We start from the raw sequence: 24,112 nt of genomic DNA on the forward strand, positions 1-24,112 counted from the left end.
CCTCTGACCCAACATTAGGACAGAGAGTATGAGATGGATAAAAGAAGGACAGTGGGAGGGGCTGAATTATTGTGTCGGGGTCGCCGTCCGGCCAGTTACAGATATGAGAAACAGTTCTAGGGTCCCTGAAGTTGACCAGGACACAGTCAACACTAATGTTTTTGGTAGTATTGCCCAGCCAGGAAACCCTTCTAACCATCAAAATTTCGCTGGAAATATGTGGGGGGAGAGGTCTGTTTTTGTTCAACCAGCTTGCAACTTTATTTTTAAGTGATGCGAACAATTCTACAACTGGAGTGTCAAGCTCAGGGACTCCCGTTAAGACCACTACAAGGGGAGCTGCTTCCGGAGGTAGATCTATTACCATTTTCTTTCTCAATGTGTTGCCCTCTGGAATTTTTCGCTCATCGTGCAAATTAGGCTTTTTAGCCAACCTCGGAGGGCTAACAGGAATGGCAGAATGGGCGTTCCCATATGGGGTGCTCTGGACTGTAGGGAGGGGGATTGCTGGGGAATGGGTGTTAGCTATAGGCGCACCCCCCTCTTTAGTGTCAGGCTTCCCCTGCGTGATCTTAGCTGTTTGCAAACAATCTGCCATAGCCCCAGGACTTTTTCTATGTTTGCTAGCCTAAGCTCAATTTGAGCTAGTCTGGCATCTAAAGGGACAAGCAGGGACTTCAGAAGGGTGCCTATGTTAAGAGTCAATGGATCTGACCCAGTCCAGGGTTACCCCACCAGTATTAGAATTGTTAGGCAACACTGTGGGAGAACTCAGGGAAGGGGATGTAACAATATCGCTAGTTACTGAGGGAACCACCTTACCATGTACCTGGGCCTTGGGATCAGAGTGGCTAGAATGTTTAGCTAACTTCGCCTTTTTCCCCCCCCGATTGTCTGTGCCCAGCGTTTCATTTTTGGGACGGCCCCCTCCCGATTCCCTCGTAGCTGACAAGTATTAAGCTCAGGCAGGCTATCAGCTAACGAGTTATCACAAATATTATGCACTAGAATAGACTCAGGGATAGCCAGTAGAGAATCTCTGCACGTTGCAAGGCTACTCCTGGGCTTTGGCGAGTCAATGGTTAATGAATGGTCATCATGGTTTAAGGAATCAACAGCTGGGGTGATTGTGCACCTTTCAGGAGTTCTAGCATTTGCTATGTGCCCCAGCGAGGATCTCTTAACATTGTCAATTTCCTGGTAAAGTCGCTGTTCTAAAATAATTATTTCATGGGATAAAACCGAATTTGCTCTGACCAGAAAATGATCCAAAGTACCTGCCACATATGTGCCCGAAGACATTGCTTTGCTCCTGGACTCTCGGCTCATCATTATCCAACTTGGCGTGTAGCAATATGACTGGTGTTGGTGGAGGACCCGGATCACACCATAATATTCGCAGAAATAACCAAGGGGGGGTGTTCCGGTACGGTCTTTCGCGGTCTAGAACGGGCTAAAACGGGCCTGCCCTTGGCCCGGGCTTTGCCCGGAGCGCGCCCGCGCGCGTCCGCATGGCTGGGAGGTGTAACCAATTAAATACACCTCAGCTGTAGGCAAAGTGGGCTGCTGGTCCTCGCAGTCCCCAGTAAACGAACTCCTCAAGCTGCAGGCAAACACACCACTGCGAACGGCTCCCGTGGAGCGGGGGCCGCGAGCGGTATTAAAGGTCCAGGTAGGGGCGGGAACAACAGGGGAAGAGGACACAGCTGTAGGCAAAGTGGGCTGCTGGTCCTCGCAGTCCCTAGTAAACAAACTCCTCAAGCTGCAGGCAAACACACCACTGCGAACAGCTCCCGCGGAGCGGGGGCCGTGAGCGGTATTCAAGGTCCAGGCAGGGGCGGGAACAACAGGGGAAGAGGACACAGCTGTAGGCAAAGTGGGCTGCTGGTCCTCGCAGTCCCCAGTAAACGAACTCCTCAAGCTGCAGGCAAACACACCACTGAGAACGGCTCCCGTGGAGCGGGGCCGTTAGCGGTATTCAAGGTCAAGGCAGGGGCGGGAACAACAGGGGGAGAGGTCACAGCTGTAGGCAAAGTGGGCTGCTGGTCCTCGCAGTCCCCATTAAATGAACTCCTCAAGCTGCAGGCAAACACACCACTGCGAACGTCACCTGCGGAGCGGGGGCCGTGAGCGGTATTCAAGGTCCAGGCAGGGGCAAGAACAACAGGGGAAGAGGTCACAGCTGTAGGAAAAGTGGGCTGCTGGTCCTCCCAGTCCCCAGTAAACGAACTCCTCAAGCTGCAGGCAAACACACCACTGCGAACGTCACCCGCGGAGCGGAGGCCGTGAGTGGTATTCAAGGTCCAGGCAGGGGCGGGAACAACAGGGGAAGAGGAAACAGCTGTAGGCAAAGTGGGCTGCTGGTCCTCGCAGTCCCCAGTAAACGAACTCCTCAAGCTGCAGGCAAACACACCACTGCGAACGGCTCCCGTGGAGCGGGGGCCGTGAGCGGTATTCAAGGTCCAGGCAGGGGCGGGAACAACAGGGGAAGAGGACACAGCTGTTGGCAAAGTGGGCTGCTGGTCCTCGCAGTCTCTAGTAAACGAACTCCTCAAGCTGCAGGCAAACACACCACTGCGAACGGCTCCCATGGAGCAGGGGCCATGAGTGGTATTCAAGGTCCAGGTAGGGGCGGGAACAACAGGGGAAGAGGACACAGCTGTAGGCAAAGTGGGCTGCTGGTCCTCGCAGTCCCCAGTAAACAAACTCCTCAAGCTGCAGGCAAACACACCACTGCGAACGGCTCCCTTGGAGCGGGGGCCGTGAGCGGTATTCAAGGTCCAGGCAGGGGCGGGAACAACAGGGGAAGAGGACACAGCTGTAGGCAAAGTGGGCTGCTGGTCCTCGCAGTCCCCAGTAAACAAACTCCTCAAGCTGCAGGCAAACACACCACTGCGAACGGCTCCCGTGGAGCGGGGGCCGTGAGCGGTATTCAAGGTCCAGGCAGGGGCGGGAACAACAGGGGAAGAGGACACAGCTGTAGGCAAAGTGGGCTGCTGGTCCTCGCAGTCCCCAGTAAATTAACTCCTCAAGCTGCAGGCAAACACATTACAGTGCACGGCTCCCGCGGAGCGGGGGCCGTGAGCGGTATTCAAGGTCCAGGCAGGGGCGGGAACAACAGGGGAAGAGGACACAGCTGTAGGCAAAGTGGGCTGCTGGTCCTCGCAGTCCCTAGTAAACGAACTCCTCAAGCTGCAGGCAAACACACCCCTGCGAACGGCTCCCATGGAGCAGGGGCCGTGAGTGGTATTCAAGGTCCAGGTAGGGGCGGGAACAACAGGGGAAGAGGACACAGCTGTAGGCAAAGTGGGCTGCTGGTCCTCGCAGTCCCCAGTAAACGAACTCCTCAAGCTGCAGGCAATCACACCACTGCGAACGGCTCCCATGGAGCGGGGGCCGTGAGCGGTATTCAAGGTCCAGGCAGGGGCGGGAACAACAGGGGAAGAAGACACAGCTGTAGGCAAAGTGGGCTGCTGGTCCTCGCAGTCCCCAGTAAACGAACTCCTCAAGCTGCAGGCAAACACACCACTGCGAACGGCTCCCGTGGAGCGGGGGCCGTTAGCGGTATTCAAGGTCAAGGCAGGGGCGGGAACAACAGGGGGAGAGGTCACAGCTGTAGGCAAAGTGGGCTGCTGGTCCTCGCAGTCCCCATTAAATGAACTCCTCAAGCTGCAGGCAAACACACCACTGCGAACGTGACCTGCGGAGCGGAGGCCGTGAGCGGTATTCAAGGTCCAGGCAGGGGCGGGAACAACAGGGGAAGAGGACACAGCTTCAGGCAAAGTGGGCTGCTGGTCCTCGCAGTCCCCAGTAAACGAACTCCTCAAACTGCAGGCAAACACATCACTGTGAACGGCTCCTGTGGAGCGGGGGCCGTGAGCGGTATTCAAGGTCCAGGCAGAGGCGGGAACAACAGGGGAAGAGGACACAGCTGTAGGCAAAGTGGGCTGCTGGTCCTCGCAGTCCCCAGTAAATTAACTCCTCAAGCTGCAGGCAAACACACCACAGTGCACGGCTCCCGCGGAGCGGGGGCCGTGAGCGGTATTCAAGGTCCAGGCAGGGGCGGGAACAACAGGGGAAGAGGACACAGCTGTAGGCAAAGTGGGCTGCTGGTCCTCGCAGTCTCTAGTAAACGAACTCCTCAAGCTGCAGGCAAACACACCACTGCGAACGGCTCCCATGGAGCGGTGGCCGTGAGTGGTATTCAAGGTCCAGGTAGGGGCGGGAACAACAGGGGAAGAGGACACAGCTGTAGGCAAAGTGGGCTGCTGGTCCTCGCAGTCCCCAGTAAACGAACTCCTCAAGCTGCAGGCAAACACACCACTGCGAACGGCTCCCTTGGAGCGGGGGCCGTGAGCGGTATTCAAGGTCCAGGCAGGGGCGGGAAAAACAGGGGAAGAGGACACAGCTGTAGGCAAAGTGGGCTGCTGGTCCTCGCAGTCCCCAGTAAACAAACTCCTCAAGCTGCAGGCAAAGACACCACTGCGAACGGCTCCCGTGGAGCGGGGGCCGTGAGCGGTATTCAAGGTCCAGGCAGGGGCGGGAACAACAGGGGAAGAGGACACAGCTGTAGGCAAAGTGGGCTGCTGGTCCTCGCAGTCCCTAGTAAACGAACTCCTCAAGCTGCAGGCAAACACACCACTGCGAACGGCTCCCATGGTGCAGGGGCCGTGAGTGGTATTCAAGGTCCAGGTAGGGGCGGGAACAACAGGGGAAGAGGACACAGCTGTAGGCAAAGTGGGCTGCTGGTCCTCGCAGTCCCCAGTAAACGAACTCCTCAAGCTGCAGGCAAACACACCACTGCGAACGTCTCCCATGGAGCGGGGGCCGTGAGCGGTATTCAAGGTCCAGGCAGGGGCAAGAACAACAGGGGAAGAGGTCACAGCTGTAGGAAAAGTGGGCTGCTGGTCCTCCCAGTCCCCAGTAAACGAACTCCTCAAGCTGCAGGCAAACACACCACTGCGAACGTCACCCGCGGAGCGGAGGCCGTGAGTGGTATTCAAGGTCCAGGCAGGGGCGGGAACAACAGGGGAAGAGGAAACAGCTGTAGGCAAAGTGGGCTGCTGGTCCTCGCAGTCCCCAGTAAACGAACTCCTCAAGCTGCAGGCAAACACACCACTGCGAACGGCTCCCGTGGAGCGGGGGCCGTGAGCGGTATTCAAGGTCCAGGCAGGGGCGGGAACAACAGGGGAAGAGGACACAGCTGTTGGCAAAGTGGGCTGCTGGTCCTCGCAGTCTCTAGTAAACGAACTCCTCAAGCTGCAGGCAAACACACCACTGCGAACGGCTCCCATGGAGCAGGGGCCGTGAGTGGTATTCAAGGTCCAGGTAGGGGCGGGAACAACAGGGGAAGAGGACACAGCTGTAGGCAAAGTGGGCTGCTGGTCCTCGCAGTCCCCAGTAAACAAACTCCTCAAGCTGCAGGCAAACACACCACTGCGAACGGCTCCCTTGGAGCGGGGGCCGTGAGCGGTATTCAAGGTCCAGGCAGGGGCGGGAACAACAGGGGAAGAGGACACAGCTGTAGGCAAAGTGGGCTGCTGGTCCTCGCAGTCCCCAGTAAACAAACTCCTCAAGCTGCAGGCAAACACACCACTGCGAACGGCTCCCGTGGAGCGGGGGCCGTGAGCGGTATTCAAGGTCCAGGCAGGGGCGGGAACAACAGGGGAAGAGGACACAGCTGTAAGCAAAGTGGGCTGCTGGTCCTCGCAGTCCCCAGTAAATTAACTCCTCAAGCTGCAGGCAAACACATTACAGTGCACGGCTCCCGCGGAGCGGGGGCCGTGAGCGGTATTCAAGGTCCAGGCAGGGGCGGGAACAACAGGGGAAGAGGACACAGCTGTAGGCAAAGTGGGCTGCTGGTCCTCGCAGTCCCCAGTAAACGAACTCCTCAAGCTGCAGGCAATCACACCACTGCGAACGGCTCCCATGGAGCGGGGGCCGTGAGCGGTATTCAAGGTCCAGGCAGGGGCGGGAACAACAGGGGAAGAAGACACAGCTGTAGGCAAAGTGGGCTGCTGGTCCTCGCAGTCCCCAGTAAACGAACTCCTCAAGCTGCAGGCAAACACACCACTGCGAACGGCTCCCGTGGAGCGGGGGCCGTTAGCGGTATTCAAGGTCAAGGAAGGGGCGGGAACAACAGGGGGAGAGGTCACAGCTGTAGGCAAAGTGGGCTGCTGGTCCTCGCAGTCCCCATTAAATGAACTCCTCAAGCTGCAGGCAAACACACCACTGCGAACGTGACCTGCGGAGCGGAGGCCGTGAGCGGTATTCAAGGTCCAGGCAGGGGCGGGAACAACAGGGGAAGAGGACACAGCTTCAGGCAAAGTGGGCTGCTGGTCCTCGCAGTCCCCAGTAAACGAACTCCTCAAACTGCAGGCAAACACATCACTGTGAACGGCTCCTGTGGAGCGGGGGCCGTGAGCGGTATTCAAGGTCCAGGCAGAGGCGGGAACAACAGGGGAAGAGGACACAGCTGTAAGCAAAGTGGGCTGCTGGTCCTCGCAGTCCCCAGTAAATTACCTCCTCAAGCTGCAGGCAAACACGCCACAGTGCACGGCTCCCGCGGAGCGGGGGCCGTGAGCGGTATTCAAGGTCCAGGCAGGGGCGGGAACAACAGGGGGAGAGGACACAGCTGTAGGTAAAGTGGGCTGCTGGTCCTCGCAGTCTCTAGTAAACGAACTCCTCAAGCTGCAGGCAAACACACCACTGCGAACCGCTCCCATGGAGCGGTGGCCGTGAGTGGTATTCAAGGTCCAGGTAGGGGCGGGAACAACAGGGGAAGAGGACACAGCTGTAGGCAAAGTGGGCTGCTGGTCCTCGCAGTCCCCATTAAACGAACTCCTCAAGCTGCAGGCAAACACACCACTGCGAACGGCTCCCTTGGAGCGGGGGCCGTGAGCGGTATTCAAGGTCCAGGCAGGGGCGGGAACAACAGGGGAAGAGGACACAGCTGTAGGCAAAGTGGGCTGCTGGTCCTCGCAGTCCCCAGTAAACAAACTCCTCAAGCTGCAGGCAAACACACCACTGCGAACGGCTCCCGTGGAGCGGGTGCCGTGAGCGGTATTCAAGGTCCAGGCAGGGGCGGGAACAACAGGGGAAGAGGACACAGCTGTAGGCAAAATGGGCTGCTGGTCCTCGCAGTCCCCAGTAAATTAACTCCTCAAGCTGCAGGCAAACACATCACAGTGCACAGCTCCCGCGGAGCGGGGGCCGTGAGCGGTATTCAAGGTCCAGGCAGGGGCGGGAACAACAGGGGAAGAGGACACAGCTGTAGGCAAAGTGGGCTGCTGGTCCTCGCAGTCCCTAGTAAACGAACTCCTCAAGCTGCAGGCAAACACACCACTGCGAACGGCTCCAATGGAGCAGGGGCCGTGAGTGGTATTCAAGGTCCAGGTAGGGGCGGGAACAACAGGGGAAGAGGACACAGCTGTAGGCAAAGTGGGCTGCTGGTCCTCGCAGTCCCCAGTAAACGAACTCCTCAAGCTGCAGGCAAACACACCACTGCGAACGGCTCCCATGTAGCGGGGGCCGTGAGCGGTATTCAAGGTCCAGGCAGGGGCGGGAACAACAGGGGAAGAGGACACAGCTGTAGGCAAAGTGGGCTGCTGGTCCTCGCAGTCCCCAGTAAACGAACTCCTCAAGCTGCAGGCAAACACACCACTGCGAACGGCTCCCATGGAGCGGGGGCCGTGAGCGGTATTCAAGGTCCAGGCCGGGGCGGGAACAAAAGGGTAAGAGGACACAGCTGTAGGCAAAGTGGGCTGCTGGTCCTCGCAGTCCCCAGTAAACGAACTCCTCAAGCTGCAGGCAAACACACCACTGCGAACGGCTCCCGTGGAGCGGGGGCCGTTAGCGGTATTCAAGGTCAAGGCAGGGGCGGGAACAACAGGGGGAGAGGTCACAGCTGTAGGCAAAGTGGGCTGCTGGTCCTCGCAGTCCCCATTAAATGAACTCCTCAAGCTGCAGGCAAACACACCACTGCGAACGTCACCTGCGGAGCGGAGGCCGTGAGCGGTATTCAAGGTCCAGCCAGGGGCGAGAACAACAGGGGAAGAGGACACAGCTGTAGGCAAAGTTGGCTGCTGGTCCTCGCAGTCCCCAGTAAACGAACTCCTCAAACTGCAGGCAAACACATCACTGTGAACGGCTCCTGTGGAGCGGGGGCCGTGAGCGGTATTCAAGGTCCAGGCAGAGGCGGGAACAACAGGGGAAGAGGACACAGCTGTAGGCAAAGTGGGCTGCTGGTCCTCGCAGTCCCCAGTAAATTAACTCCTCAAGCTGCAGGCAAACACACCACAGTGCACGGCTCCCACGGAGCGGGGGCCGTGAGCGGTATTCAAGGTCCAGGCAGGGGCGGGAACAACAGGGGAAGAGGACACAGCTGTAGGCAAAGTGGGCTGCTGGTCCTCGCAGTCCCCATTAAACGAACTCCTCAAGCTGCAGGCAAACACACCACTGCGAACGGCTCCCTTGGAGCGGGGGCCGTGAGCGGTATTCAAGGTCCAGGCAGGGGCGGGAACAACAGGGGAAGAGGACACAGCTGTAGGCAAAGTGGGCTGCTGGTCCTCGCAGTCCCCAGTAAACGAACTCCTCAAGCTGCAGGCAATCACACCACTGCGAACGGCTCCCATGGAGCGGGGGCCGTGAGCGGTATTCAAGGTCCAGGCAGGGGCGGGAACAACAGGGGAAGAAGACACAGCTGTAGGCAAAGTGGGCTGCTGGTCCTCGCAGTCCCCAGTAAACGAACTCCTCAAGCTGCAGGCAAACACACCACTGCGAACGGCTCCCGTGGAGCGGGGGCCGTTAGCGGTATTCAAGGTCAAGGCAGGGGCGGGAACAACAGGGGGAGAGGTCACAGCTGTAGGCAAAGTGGGCTGCTGGTCCTCGCAGTCCCCATTAAATGAACTCCTCAAGCTGCAGGCAAACACACCACTGCGAACGTGACCTGCGGAGCGGAGGCCGTGAGCGGTATTCAAGGTCCAGGCAGGGGCGGGAACAACAGGGGAAGAGGACACAGCTTCAGGCAAAGTGGGCTGCTGGTCCTCGCAGTCCCCAGTAAACGAACTCCTCAAACTGCAGGCAAACACATCACTGTGAACGGCTCCTGTGGAGCGGGGGCCGTGAGCGGTATTCAAGGTCCAGGCAGAGGCGGGAACAACAGGGGAAGAGGACACAGCTGTAAGCAAAGTGGGCTGCTGGTCCTCGCAGTCCCCAGTAAATTACCTCCTCAAGCTGCAGGCAAACACGCCACAGTGCACGGCTCCCGCGGAGCGGGGGCCGTGAGCGGTATTCAAGGTCCAGGCAGGGGCGGGAACAACAGGGGGAGAGGACACAGCTGTAGGTAAAGTGGGCTGCTGGTCCTCGCAGTCTCTAGTAAACGAACTCCTCAAGCTGCAGGCAAACACACCACTGCGAACGGCTCCCATGGAGCGGTGGCCGTGAGTGGTATTCAAGGTCCAGGTAGGGGCGGGAACAACAGGGGAAGAGGACACAGCTGTAGGCAAAGTGGGCTGCTGGTCCTCGCAGTCCCCATTAAACGAACTCCTCAAGCTGCAGGCAAACACACCACTGCGAACGGCTCCCTTGGAGCGGGGGCCGTGAGCGGTATTCAAGGTCCAGGCAGGGGCGGGAACAACAGGGGAAGAGGACACAGCTGTAGGCAAAGTGGGCTGCTGGTCCTCGCAGTCCCCAGTAAACAAACTCCTCAAGCTGCAGGCAAACACACCACTGCGAACGGCTCCCGTGGAGCGGGTGCCGTGAGCGGTATTCAAGGTCCAGGCAGGGGCGGGAACAACAGGGGAAGAGGACACAGCTGTAGGCAAAGTGGGCTGCTGGTCCTCGCAGTCCCCAGTAAATTAACTCCTCAAGCTGCAGGCAAACACATCACAGTGCACAGCTCCCGCGGAGCGGGGGCCGTGAGCGGTATTCAAGGTCCAGGCAGGGGCGGGAACAACAGGGGAAGAGGACACAGCTGTAGGCAAAGTGGGCTGCTGGTCCTCGCAGTCCCTAGTAAACGAACTCCTCAAGCTGCAGGCAAACACACCCCTGCGAACGGCTCCCATGGAGCAGGGGCCGTGAGTGGTATTCAAGGTCCAGGTAGGGGCGGGAACAACAGGGGAAGAGGACACAGCTGTAGGCAAAGTGGGCTGCTGGTCCTCGCAGTCCCCAGTAAACGAACTCCTCAAGCTGCAGGCAATCACACCACTGCGAACGGCTCCCATGGAGCGGGGGCCGTGAGCGGTATTCAAGGTCCAGGCAGGGGCGGGAACAACAGGGGAAGAAGACACAGCTGTAGGCAAAGTGGGCTGCTGGTCCTCGCAGTCCCCAGTAAACGAACTCCTCAAGCTGCAGGCAAACACACCACTGCGAACGGCTCCCGTGGAGCGGGGGCCGTTAGCGGTATTCAAGGTCAAGGCAGGGGCGGGAACAACAGGGGGAGAGGTCACAGCTGTAGGCAAAGTGGGCTGCTGGTCCTCGCAGTCCCCATTAAATGAACTCCTCAAGCTGCAGGCAAACACACCACTGCGAACGTGACCTGCGGAGCGGAGGCCGTGAGCGGTATTCAAGGTCCAGGCAGGGGCGGGAACAACAGGGGAAGAGGACACAGCTTCAGGCAAAGTGGGCTGCTGGTCCTCGCAGTCCCCAGTAAACGAACTCCTCAAACTGCAGGCAAACACATCACTGTGAACGGCTCCTGTGGAGCGGGGGCCGTGAGCGGTATTCAAGGTCCAGGCAGAGGCGGGAACAACAGGGGAAGAGGACACAGCTGTAGGCAAAGTGGGCTGCTGGTCCTCGCAGTCCCCAGTAAATTAACTCCTCAAGCTGCAGGCAAACACACCACAGTGCACGGCTCCCGCGGAGCGGGGGCCGTGAGCGGTATTCAAGGTCCAGGCAGGGGCGGGAACAACAGGGGAAGAGGACACAGCTGTAGGCAAAGTGGGCTGCTGGTCCTCGCAGTCTCTAGTAAACGAACTCCTCAAGCTGCAGGCAAACACACCACTGCGAACGGCTCCCATGGAGCGGTGGCCGTGAGTGGTATTCAAGGTCCAGGTAGGGGCGGGAACAACAGGGGAAGAGGACACAGCTGTAGGCAAAGTGGGCTGCTGGTCCTCGCAGTCCCCAGTAAACGAACTCCTCAAGCTGCAGGCAAACACACCACTGCGAACGGCTCCCTTGGAGCGGGGGCCGTGAGCGGTATTCAAGGTCCAGGCAGGGGCGGGAAAAACAGGGGAAGAGGACACAGCTGTAGGCAAAGTGGGCTGCTGGTCCTCGCAGTCCCCAGTAAACAAACTCCTCAAGCTGCAGGCAAAGACACCACTGCGAACGGCTCCCGTGGAGCGGGGGCCGTGAGCGGTATTCAAGGTCCAGGCAGGGGCGGGAACAACAGGGGAAGAGGACACAGCTGTAGGCAAAGTGGGCTGCTGGTCCTCGCAGTCCCTAGTAAACGAACTCCTCAAGCTGCAGGCAAACACACCACTGCGAACGGCTCCCATGGTGCAGGGGCCGTGAGTGGTATTCAAGGTCCAGGTAGGGGCGGGAACAACAGGGGAAGAGGACACAGCTGTAGGCAAAGTGGGCTGCTGGTCCTCGCAGTCCCCAGTAAACGAACTCCTCAAGCTGCAGGCAAACACACCACTGCGAACGTCTCCCATGGAGCGGGGGCCGTGAGCGGTATTCAAGGTCCAGGCAGGGGCAAGAACAACAGGGGAAGAGGTCACAGCTGTAGGAAAAGTGGGCTGCTGGTCCTCCCAGTCCCCAGTAAACGAACTCCTCAAGCTGCAGGCAAACACACCACTGCGAACGTCACCCGCGGAGCGGAGGCCGTGAGTGGTATTCAAGGTCCAGGCAGGGGCGGGAACAACAGGGGAAGAGGAAACAGCTGTAGGCAAAGTGGGCTGCTGGTCCTCGCAGTCCCCAGTAAACGAACTCCTCAAGCTGCAGGCAAACACACCACTGCGAACGGCTCCCGTGGAGCGGGGGCCGTGAGCGGTATTCAAGGTCCAGGCAGGGGCGGGAACAACAGGGGAAGAGGACACAGCTGTTGGCAAAGTGGGCTGCTGGTCCTCGCAGTCTCTAGTAAACGAACTCCTCAAGCTGCAGGCAAACACACCACTGCGAACGGCTCCCATGGAGCAGGGGCCGTGAGTGGTATTCAAGGTCCAGGTAGGGGCGGGAACAACAGGGGAAGAGGACACAGCTGTAGGCAAAGTGGGCTGCTGGTCCTCGCAGTCCCCAGTAAACAAACTCCTCAAGCTGCAGGCAAACACACCACTGCGAACGGCTCCCTTGGAGCGGGGGCCGTGAGCGGTATTCAAGGTCCAGGCAGGGGCGGGAACAACAGGGGAAGAGGACACAGCTGTAGGCAAAGTGGGCTGCTGGTCCTCGCAGTCCCCAGTAAACAAACTCCTCAAGCTGCAGGCAAACACACCACTGCGAACGGCTCCCGTGGAGCGGGGGCCGTGAGCGGTATTCAAGGTCCAGGCAGGGGCGGGAACAACAGGGGAAGAGGACACAGCTGTAGGCAAAGTGGGCTGCTGGTCCTCGCAGTCCCCAGTAAATTAACTCCTCAAGCTGCAGGCAAACACATTACAGTGCACGGCTCCCGCGGAGCGGGGGCCGTGAGCGGTATTCAAGGTCCAGGCAGGGGCGGGAACAACAGGGGAAGAGGACACAGCTGTAGGCAAAGTGGGCTGCTGGTCCTCGCAGTCCCCAGTAAACGAACTCCTCAAGCTGCAGGCAATCACACCACTGCGAACGGCTCCCATGGAGCGGGGGCCGTGAGCGGTATTCAAGGTCCAGGCAGGGGCGGGAACAACAGGGGAAGAAGACACAGCTGTAGGCAAAGTGGGCTGCTGGTCCTCGCAGTCCCCAGTAAACAAACTCCTCAAGCTGCAGGCAAACACACCACTGCGAACGGCTCCCGTGGAGCGGGGGCCGTGAGCGGTATTCAAGGTCCAGGCAGGGGCGGGAACAACAGGGGAAGAGGACACAGCTGTAGGCAAAGTGGGCTGCTGGTCCTCGCAGTCCCCAGTAAATTAACTCCTCAAGCTGCAGGCAAACACATTACAGTGCACGGCTCCCGCGGAGCGGGGGCCGTGAGCGGTATTCAAGGTCCAGGCAGGGGCGGGAACAACAGGGGAAGAGGACACAGCTGTAGGCAAAGTGGGCTGCTGGTCCTCGCAGTCCCCAGTAAACGAACTCCTCAAGCTGCAGGCAATCACACCACTGCGAACGGCTCCCATGGAGCGGGGGCCGTGAGCGGTATTCAAGGTCCAGGCAGGGGCGGGAACAACAGGGGAAGAAGACACAGCTGTAGGCAAAGTGGGCTGCTGGTCCTCGCAGTCCCCAGTAAACGAACTCCTCAAGCTGCAGGCAAACACACCACTGCGAACGGCTCCCGTGGAGCGGGGGCCGTTAGCGGTATTCAAGGTCAAGGCAGGGGCGGGAACAACAGGGGGAGAGGTCACAGCTGTAGGCAAAGTGGGCTGCTGGTCCTCGCAGTCCCCATTAAATGAACTCCTCAAGCTGCAGGCAAACACACCACTGCGAACGTGACCTGCGGAGCGGAGGCCGTGAGCGGTATTCAAGGTCCAGGCAGGGGCGGGAACAACAGGGGAAGAGGACACAGCTTCAGGCAAAGTGGGCTGCTGGTCCTCGCAGTCCCCAGTAAACGAACTCCTCAAACTGCAGGCAAACACATCACTGTGAACGGCTCCTGTGGAGCGGGGGCCGTGAGCGGTATTCAAGGTCCAGGCAGAGGCGGGAACAACAGGGGAAGAGGACACAGCTGTAAGCAAAGTGGGCTGCTGGTCCTCGCAGTCCCCAGTAAATTACCTCCTCAAGCTGCAGGCAAACACGCCACAGTGCACGGCTCCCGCGGAGCGGGGGCCGTGAGCGGTATTCAAGGTCCAGGCAGGGGCGGGAACAACAGGGGGAGAGGACACAGCTGTAGGTAAAGTGGGCTGCTGGTCCTCGCAGTCTCTAGTAAACGAACTCCTCAAGCTGCAGGCAAACACACCACTGCGAACCGCTCCCATGGAGCGGTGGCCGTGAGTGGTATTCAAGGTCCAGGTAGGGGCGGGAACAACAGGGGAAGAGGACACAGCTGTAGGCAAAGTGGGCTGCTGGTCCTCGCAGTCCCCATTAAACGAACTCCTCAAGCTGCAGGCAAACACACCACTGCGAACGGCTCCCTTGGAGCGGGGGCCGTGAGCGGTATTCAAGGTCCAGGCAGGGGCGGGAACAACAGGGGAAGAGGACACAGCTGTAGGCAAAGTGGGCTGCTGGTCCTCGCAGTCCCCAGTAAACAAACTCCTCAAGCTGCAGGCAAACACACCACTGCGAACGGCTCCCGTGGAGCGGGTGCCGTGAGCGGTATTCAAGGTCCAGGCAGGGGCGGGAACAACAGGGGAAGAGGACACAGCTGTAGGCAAAATGGGCTGCTGGTCCTCGCAGTCCCCAGTAAATTAACTCCTCAAGCTGCAGGCAAACACATCACAGTGCACAGCTCCCGCGGAGCGGGGGCCGTGAGCGGTATTCAAGGTCCAGGCAGGGGCGGGAACAACAGGGGAAGAGGACACAGCTGTAGGCAAAGTGGGCTGCTGGTCCTCGCAGTCCCTAGTAAACGAACTCCTCAAGCTGCAGGCAAACACACCACTGCGAACGGCTCCAATGGAGCAGGGGCCGTGAGTGGTATTCAAGGTCCAGGTAGGGGCGGGAACAACAGGGGAAGAGGACACAGCTGTAGGCAAAGTGGGCTGCTGGTCCTCGCAGTCCCCAGTAAACGAACTCCTCAAGCTGCAGGCAAACACACCACTGCGAACGGCTCCCATGTAGCGGGGGCCGTGAGCGGTATTCAAGGTCCAGGCAGGGGCGGGAACAACAGGGGAAGAGGACACAGCTGTAGGCAAAGTGGGCTGCTGGTCCTCGCAGTCCCCAGTAAACGAACTCCTCAAGCTGCAGGCAAACACACCACTGCGAACGGCTCCCATGGAGCGGGGGCCGTGAGCGGTATTCAAGGTCCAGGCCGGGGCGGGAACAAAAGGGTAAGAGGACACAGCTGTAGGCAAAGTGGGCTGCTGGTCCTCGCAGTCCCCAGTAAACGAACTCCTCAAGCTGCAGGCAAACACACCACTGCGAACGGCTCCCGTGGAGCGGGGGCCGTTAGCGGTATTCAAGGTCAAGGCAGGGGCGGGAACAACAGGGGGAGAGGTCACAGCTGTAGGCAAAGTGGGCTGCTGGTCCTCGCAGTCCCCATTAAATGAACTCCTCAAGCTGCAGGCAAACACACCACTGCGAACGTCACCTGCGGAGCGGAGGCCGTGAGCGGTATTCAAGGTCCAGCCAGGGGCGGGAACAACAGGGGAAGAGGACACAGCTGTAGGCAAAGTTGGCTGCTGGTCCTCGCAGTCCCCAGTAAACGAACTCCTCAAACTGCAGGCAAACACATCACTGTGAACGGCTCCTGTGGAGCGGGGGCCGTGAGCGGTATTCAAGGTCCAGGCAGAGGCGGGAACAACAGGGGAAGAGGACACAGCTGTAGGCAAAGTGGGCTGCTGGTCCTCGCAGTCCCCAGTAAATTAACTCCTCAAGCTGCAGGCAAACACACCACAGTGCACGGCTCCCACGGAGCGGGGGCCGTGAGCGGTATTCAAGGTCCAGGCAGGGGCGGGAACAACAGGGGAAGAGGACACAGCTGTAGGCAAAGTGGGCTGCTGGTCCTCGCAGTCCCCATTAAACGAACTCCTCAAGCTGCAGGCAAACACACCACTGCGAACGGCTCCCTTGGAGCGGGGGCCGTGAGCGGTATTCAAGGTCCAGGCAGGGGCGGGAACAACAGGGGAAGAGGACACAGCTGTAGGCAAAGTGGGCTGCTGGTCCTCGCAGTCCCCAGTAAACGAACTCCTCAAGCTGCAGGCAATCACACCACTGCGAACGGCTCCCATGGAGCGGGGGCCGTGAGCGGTATTCAAGGTCCAGGCAGGGGCGGGAACAACAGGGGAAGAAGACACAGCTGTAGGCAAAGTGGGCTGCTGGTCCTCGCAGTCCCCAGTAAACGAACTCCTCAAGCTGCAGGCAAACACACCACTGCGAACGGCTCCCGTGGAGCGGGGGCCGTTAGCGGTATTCAAGGTCAAGGCAGGGGCGGGAACAACAGGGGGAGAGGTCACAGCTGTAGGCAAAGTGGGCTGCTGGTCCTCGCAGTCCCCATTAAATGAACTCCTCAAGCTGCAGGCAAACACACCACTGCGAACGTGACCTGCGGAGCGGAGGCCGTGAGCGGTATTCAAGGTCCAGGCAGGGGCGGGAACAACAGGGGAAGAGGACACAGCTTCAGGCAAAGTGGGCTGCTGGTCCTCGCAGTCCCCAGTAAACGAACTCCTCAAACTGCAGGCAAACACATCACTGTGAACGGCTCCTGTGGAGCGGGGGCCGTGAGCGGTATTCAAGGTCCAGGCAGAGGCGGGAACAACAGGGGAAGAGGACACAGCTGTAAGCAAAGTGGGCTGCTGGTCCTCGCAGTCCCCAGTAAATTACCTCCTCAAGCTGCAGGCAAACACGCCACAGTGCACGGCTCCCGCGGAGCGGGGGCCGTGAGCGGTATTCAAGGTCCAGGCAGGGGCGGGAACAACAGGGGGAGAGGACACAGCTGTAGGTAAAGTGGGCTGCTGGTCCTCGCAGTCTCTAGTAAACGAACTCCTCAAGCTGCAGGCAAACACACCACTGCGAACGGCTCCCATGGAGCGGTGGCCGTGAGTGGTATTCAAGGTCCAGGTAGGGGCGGGAACAACAGGGGAAGAGGACACAGCTGTAGGCAAAGTGGGCTGCTGGTCCTCGCAGTCCCCATTAAACGAACTCCTCAAGCTGCAGGCAAACACACCACTGCGAACGGCTCCCTTGGAGCGGGGGCCGTGAGCGGTATTCAAGGTCCAGGCAGGGGCGGGAACAACAGGGGAAGAGGACACAGCTGTAGGCAAAGTGGGCTGCTGGTCCTCGCAGTCCCCAGTAAACAAACTCCTCAAGCTGCAGGCAAACACACCACTGCGAACGGCTCCCGTGGAGCGGGTGCCGTGAGCGGTATTCAAGGTCCAGGCAGGGGCGGGAACAACAGGGGAAGAGGACACAGCTGTAGGCAAAATGGGCTGCTGGTCCTCGCAGTCCCCAGTAAATTAACTCCTCAAGCTGCAGGCAAACACATCACAGTGCACAGCTCCCGCGGAGCGGGGGCCGTGAGCGGTATTCAAGGTCCAGGCAGGGGCGGGAACAACAGGGGAAGAGGACACAGCTGTAGGCAAAGTGGGCTGCTGGTCCTCGCAGTCCCTAGTAAACGAACTCCTCAAGCTGCAGGCAAACACACCACTGCGAACGGCTCCAATGGAGCAGGGGCCGTGAGTGGTATTCAAGGTCCAGGTAGGGGCGGGAACAACAGGGGAAGAGGACACAGCTGTAGGCAAAGTGGGCTGCTGGTCCTCGCAGTCCCCAGTAAACGAACTCCTCAAGCTGCAGGCAAACACACCACTGCGAACGGCTCCCATGTAGCGGGGGCCGTGAGCGGTATTCAAGGTCCAGGCAGGGGCGGGAACAACAGGGGAAGAGGACACAGCTGTAGGCAAAGTGGGCTGCTGGTCCTCGCAGTCCCCAGTAAACGAACTCCTCAAGCTGCAGGCAAACACACCACTGCGAACGGCTCCCATGGAGCGGGGGCCGTGAGCGGTATTCAAGGTCCAGGCCGGGGCGGGAACAAAAGGGTAAGAGGACACAGCTGTAGGCAAAGTGGGCTGCTGGTCCTCGCAGTCCCCAGTAAACGAACTCCTCAAGCTGCAGGCAAACACACCACTGCGAACGGCTCCCGTGGAGCGGGGGCCGTTAGCGGTATTCAAGGTCAAGGCAGGGGCGGGAACAACAGGGGGAGAGGTCACAGCTGTAGGCAAAGTGGGCTGCTGGTCCTCGCAGTCCCCATTAAATGAACTCCTCAAGCTGCAGGCAAACACACCACTGCGAACGTCACCTGCGGAGCGGAGGCCGTGAGCGGTATTCAAGGTCCAGCCAGGGGCGGGAACAACAGGGGAAGAGGACACAGCTGTAGGCAAAGTTGGCTGCTGGTCCTCGCAGTCCCCAGTAAACGAACTCCTCAAACTGCAGGCAAACACATCACTGTGAACGGCTCCTGTGGAGCGGGGGCCGTGAGCGGTATTCAAGGTCCAGGCAGAGGCGGGAACAACAGGGGAAGAGGACACAGCTGTAGGCAAAGTGGGCTGCTGGTCCTCGCAGTCCCCAGTAAATTAACTCCTCAAGCTGCAGGCAAACACACCACAGTGCACGGCTCCCACGGAGCGGGGGCCGTGAGCGGTATTCAAGGTCCAGGCAGGGGCGGGAACAACAGGGGAAGAGGACACAGCTGTAGGCAAAGTGGGCTGCTGGTCCTCGCAGTCCCCATTAAACGAACTCCTCAAGCTGCAGGCAAACACACCACTGCGAACGGCTCCCTTGGAGCGGGGGCCGTGAGCGGTATTCAAGGTCCAGGCAGGGGCGGGAACAACAGGGGAAGAGGACACAGCTGTAGGCAAAGTGGGCTGCTGGTCCTCGCAGTCCCCAGTAAACAAACTCCTCAAGCTGCAGGCAAACACACCACTGCGAACGGCTCCCGTGGAGCGGGGGCCGTGAGCGGTATTCAAGGTCCAGGCAGGGGCGGGAACAACAGGGGAAGAGGACACAGCTGTAGGCAAAGTGGGCTGCTGGTCGTCGCAGTCCCCAGTAAATTAACTCGTCAAGCTGCAGGCAAACACATCACAGTGCACGGCTCCCGCGGAGCGGGGGCCGTGAGCGTTATTCAAGGTCCAGGCAGGGGCGGGAACAACAGGGGAAGAGGACACATCTGTATTCAAAGTGGGCCGCTGGTCCTCGCAGTCCCTAGTAAACGAACTCCTCAAGCTGCAGGCAAACACACCACTGCGAACGGCTCCCATGGAGCAGGGGCCGTGAGTGGTATTCAAGGTCCAGGTAGGGGCGGGAACAACAGGGGAAGAGGACACAGCTGTAGGCAAAGTGGGCTGCTGGTCCTCGCAGTCCCCAGTAAACGAACTCCTCAAGCTGCAGGCAAACACACCACTGCGAACGTCTCCCATGAAGCGGGGGCCGTGATTGGTATTCAAGGTCCAGGCAGGGGCAGGAACAACAGGGGAAGAGGTCACAGCTGTAGGAAAAGTGGGCTGCTGGTCCTCCCAGTCCCCAGTAAACGAACTCCTCGAGCTGCAGGCAAACACACCACTGCGAACGTCACCCGCGGAGCGGAGGCCGTGAGTGGTATTCAAGGTCCAGGCAGGGGCGGGAACAACAGGGGAAGAGGAAACAGCTGTAGGCAAAGTGGGCTGCTGGTCCACGCAGTCCCCAGTAAACGAACTCCTCAAGCTGCAGGCAAACACACCACTGCGAACGGCTCCCGTGGAGCGGGGGCCGTGAGCGGTATTCAAGGTCCAGGCAGGGGCGGGAACAACAGGGGAAGAGGTCACAGCTGTAGGCAAAGTGGGCTGCTGGTCCTCGCAGTCCCCAGTAAACGAACTCCTCAAGCTGCAGGCAAACACACCACTGCGAACGTCTCCCGCGGAGCGGGGGCCGTTAGCGGTATTCAAGGTCCAGGTAGGGGCAGGGACAACAGGGGAAGAGGACACAGCTGTATGCAAAGTGGGCTGCTGGTCCTCGCAGTCCCCAGGAAACAAACTCCTCAAGCTGAAGGCAAACACACCACTGCGAACATCACCCGCGGAGCGGAGGCCGTGAGCGGTATTCAAGGTCCAGGCAGGGGCGGGAACAACAGGGGAAGAGGACACAGCTGTAGGCAAAGTGGGCTGCTGGTCCTCGCAGTCCCCAGTAAACGAACTCCTCAAGCTGCAGGCAAACACACCACTGCGAGCGGCTCCTGTGGAGCGGGGGCCGTGAGCGGTATTCAAGGTCCAGACAGGGGCGGGGACAACAGGGGAAGAGGACACAGCTGTAGGCAAAGTGGGCTGCTGGTCCTCGCAGTCCCTAGTAAACGAACTCCTCAAGCTGCAGGCAAACACCACTGCGAACGGCTCCCGTGGAGCGGGGGCCGTGAGCGGTATTCAAGGTCCAGGTAGGGGCGGGAACAACAGGGGAAGAGGACACAGCTGTAGGCAAAGTGAGCTGCTGGTCCTTGCAGTCCCCAGTAAACGAACTCCTCAAGCTGCAGGCAAACACACCACTGCGAACGTCACCCGCGAAGCGGAGGCCGTGAGTGGTATTCAAGGTCCAGGCAGGGGCGGGAACAACAGGGGAAGAGGAAACAGCTGTAGGCAAAGTGGGCTGCTGGTCCTCGCAGTCCCCAGTAAACGAACTCCTCAAGCTGCAGGCAAACACACCACTGCGAACGGCTCCCATGGAGCGGGGGCCGTGAGCGGTATTCAAGGTCCAGGCAGGGGCGGGAACAACAGGGGAAGAGGTCACAGCTGTAGGCAAAGTGGGCTGCTGGTCCTCGCAGTCCCCAGTAAACGAACTCCTCAAGCTGCAGGCAAACACACCACTGCGAACGTCACCCGCGGAGCGGGGGCCGTTAGCGGTATTCAAGGTCCAGGTAGGGGTAGGGACAACAGGGGAAGAGGACACAGCTGTATGCAAAGTGGGCTGCTGGTCCTCGCAGTCCCCAGGAAACAAACTCCTCAAGCTGAAGGCAAACACACCACTGCGAACATCACCCGCGGAGCAGAGGCCGTGAGCAGTATTCAAGGTCCAGGCAGGGGCGGGAACAACAGGGGAAGAGGACACAGCTGTAGGCAAAGTGGGCTGCTGGTCCTTGCAGTCCCCAGTAAACGAACTCCTTAAGCTTCAGGCAAACACACCACTGCGAATGGCTCCTGTGGAGCGGGGGCCGTGAGCGGTATTCAAGGTCCAGACAGGGGCGGGGACAACAGGGGAAGAGGACACAGCTGTAGGCAAAGTGGGCTGCTGGTCCTCGCAGTCCCTAGTAAACGAACTCCTCAAGCTGCAGGCAAACACCACTGCAAACGGCTCCCGTGGAGCGGGGGCCGTGAGCGGTATTCAAGGTCCAGGTAGGGGCGGGAACAAAAGGGGAAGAGGACACAGCTGTAGGCAAAGTGAGCTGCTGGTCCTTGCAGTCCCCAGTAAACGAACTCCTTAAGCTGCAGGCAAACACACCACTGCGAACGGCTCCCGTGGAGCGGGGGCCATGAGTGGTATTCAATGTCCAGACAGGGGCGGGAACAACAGGGGAAGAGGACACAGCTGTAGGCAAAGTGGGCTGCTGGTCCTCGCAGTCCCTAGTAAACGAACTCCTCAAGCTGCAGGCAAACACACCACTGCGAACGGCTCCTGTGGAGCGGGGGCCGTGAGCGGTATTCAAGGTCCAGGTAGGGGCGGGAACAACAGGGGAAGAGGACACAGCTGTAGGCAAAGTGGGCTGCTGGTCCTCGCAGTCCCCAGTAAACGAACTCCTCAAGCTGCAGGCAAACACACCACTGCGAACGGCTCCCGCGGAGCGGGGGCCGTGAGCGGTATTCAAGGTTTAGGCAGGGGCGGGAACAAAAGGGGAAGAGGACACAGCTGTAGGCAAAGTGGGCTGCAGGTCCTTGCAGTCCCCAGTAAACGAACTCCTCAAGCTGCAGGGAAGACACAGCTGTAGGCAAAGTGGGCTGCTGGTCCTCGCAGCCCCCAGTAAACGAACTCCTCAAGCTGCAGGGAGGACACAGCTGTAGGCAAAGTGGGCTGCTGGTCCTCGCAGCCCCCAGTAAACGAACTCCTCAAGCTGCAGGCAAACACACCTCTCCAGCACCTATCAGTCCGCCAACCTGCAAAGCTTTGTTTCACTACTTCGTGGCTGCTCCTCCACAGTCTAGGAACAGTCGACTCCTCGTGCTCACAGCGCCTCGTACCCATGGAGCTTGGCCTCACCGTCAGTGTATTACCTTGTACTCTTTTCCCATCAAGGGCCTTGAGTGTTCCAGTGCTAGTAATTTGGGTATCCCTCAATATAGCCGTGTGGTGGCTATCTGATGTCCTCGTACACACACCTTCTCTGGAAATTTTGCTCAAAGGGGCGACTAATGGAACATCTGGTGGCCCTCTTGTTTGTGCCCCAACACCTTGTAATCCAGTAGTCTGCGATGTATCTAGTTTGTGATCCTTGCTTGTTGCCCCAAACCCACTACACTCATCCAGTTCAATATCTAGCCATTGTCTTTCAGGGTTCCCCTCAGGAGTCGAGCTCACCTTGTGTCAATCTACTGCCTCCAGAATTCAATATCTATTATTTACTGTTATGTTAAATAATAAGGGCCTGGGAGGGGGCATTCCATCTGCCCTCAGTTAGAGGTCTTGGTTGCCATCTTGGAGCAGTGGAGGTAGAGTGGCCCCTATATGACTTTTGGTGTTGGATATAAAAGAAATCCAATGGGTATTCCTGTTGATGGGTCCTGGTGGCATGTAGTCTAGTTGAGTAAATTGCTCACAGTTTTGAGATTTTTGAAATTCATAATTTATAATTACACAATCCCCTTGGTCTGATTTTTGTCGATTTACCTCCCAGTCTGCTCTCCGAACAATTAAAATTTGCCCTGCCATAATCAAACTGCCTGTGCCTTGCTAGCCAGAACAGGCATTTGTTCCTGAGGTCAAGTTGTGTTTCACTCTGGTTCCCTCTGGTTGATTGTGATTTTGGGGATTCCTGGCAGTATAATTACATACGGGGAACAAGCAGGGGGTACATTTATGGTCGGCAGATTCGCTGTTTCAGACCTGTCAACAATGCGTTCTACCATCGCCCGCCCACTCGAATTCCCGCTAGGCCCATGTAGAGGGGGACAGTTTTTGTACATGTCCTTTTGTAGAGGGAGCTACGTTTTTGCCACCAATCTCATGATTAGTGCCCGTGCATGCCTGGTGATTATTGACATTCAGATGCCTTATCTCTTGAGTTGTGGTGGGACCAACATTGGTCTGCATACTCAACCTGTCCGAAGATATTAGGTTGAGAGTGTCCACCTGACAGCCAGAGTCAGAACCTCTTGCTATTGTATGGATGAAGTTTGTATTAGGATTGATTTGTCTACTTTCCCCCTCAGTTACCAATTTATCTAGATGATTAAATAAGGGGGCCAGTTCTGCTCTTACAATGTCTCTTAATTGATTCTTTAGGTCATTAAAAAGATTCAGTGCCCAGGTAGGATGGTTCATATCCACTCTAGTGAGCAGTGGACTACTTGGGTTTTGATCCTGCTTCTCGCCCTCCTCTGTGCTGGATGTATTATCCTCACACGGTTTCTTTCTTTTGGGTCCTGTCTCAATCATTTGTTTGCACTTCCCATTCTTAGGGATGAAAGTGGTATTCCAACCATTTGTACAACTTTTTTGGGTGGAACTTCTGGGGGTGGTTGAGGAGGTGGTTAATCTAGAGGAACTTGAGTAATGGTTTGCGGGGGAGATACGTCGGACATTGAGATACATAGGTCTGGGGTAAGTGACAGGCACCTCTCTGTAAGTTCAATTTCTGTGTTAACCACCCCTATAGCCCTCTGTAACATTCTATCAATCGAAGTTGGTGGAAGTGTAGGTAAGCTTGTGGCTTTTAGTTTTGGCAGGCATGTGCGATTCCCCATTATGCAGCCTGATTCAGCCAAATCCTGACTGTCCCACTAACAACAACCCCCCATAGTGCTACCTTTGGAGTGCAACATACACGATCAGCTATGCGAGTTTTTAGAGTACAATTACAGAGTCCAACAGGGAGGGGGACAACCTAATGTTTGACAACCAAGAAACATATAGATAGACAGTTCTCTGAGTCTCCGTAGGGCTTATACAGTGATCCAGTAATAGGCGACCCAATCTGAGATGATCATGTAAGGAGAAGTGTAGTGCCAAGCAGTCTGGTGGTCCCACTATGAGTATTTTCCCCTTTATTGTCCAGAGTCTTCAAATGCAGGTCTAACCATATGGTTGCATTAGTTTCTTTGAGGTGAATGGATGAGTGTCCATTCAAAACGATGAGCCAGAACAAGATCATTAATTCAGGAGGCTTACCCGCTAAATCAATCACTGCAGGATGGAACCAAGAGGTGTGGCCCTGCCTCTTCCTGTTGCT

Source organism: Lissotriton helveticus, chromosome 9, assembly GCF_964261635.1.
Source record: "Lissotriton helveticus chromosome 9, aLisHel1.1, whole genome shotgun sequence".
NCBI classification, from domain to species: Eukaryota; Metazoa; Chordata; class Amphibia; order Caudata; family Salamandridae; genus Lissotriton; species Lissotriton helveticus.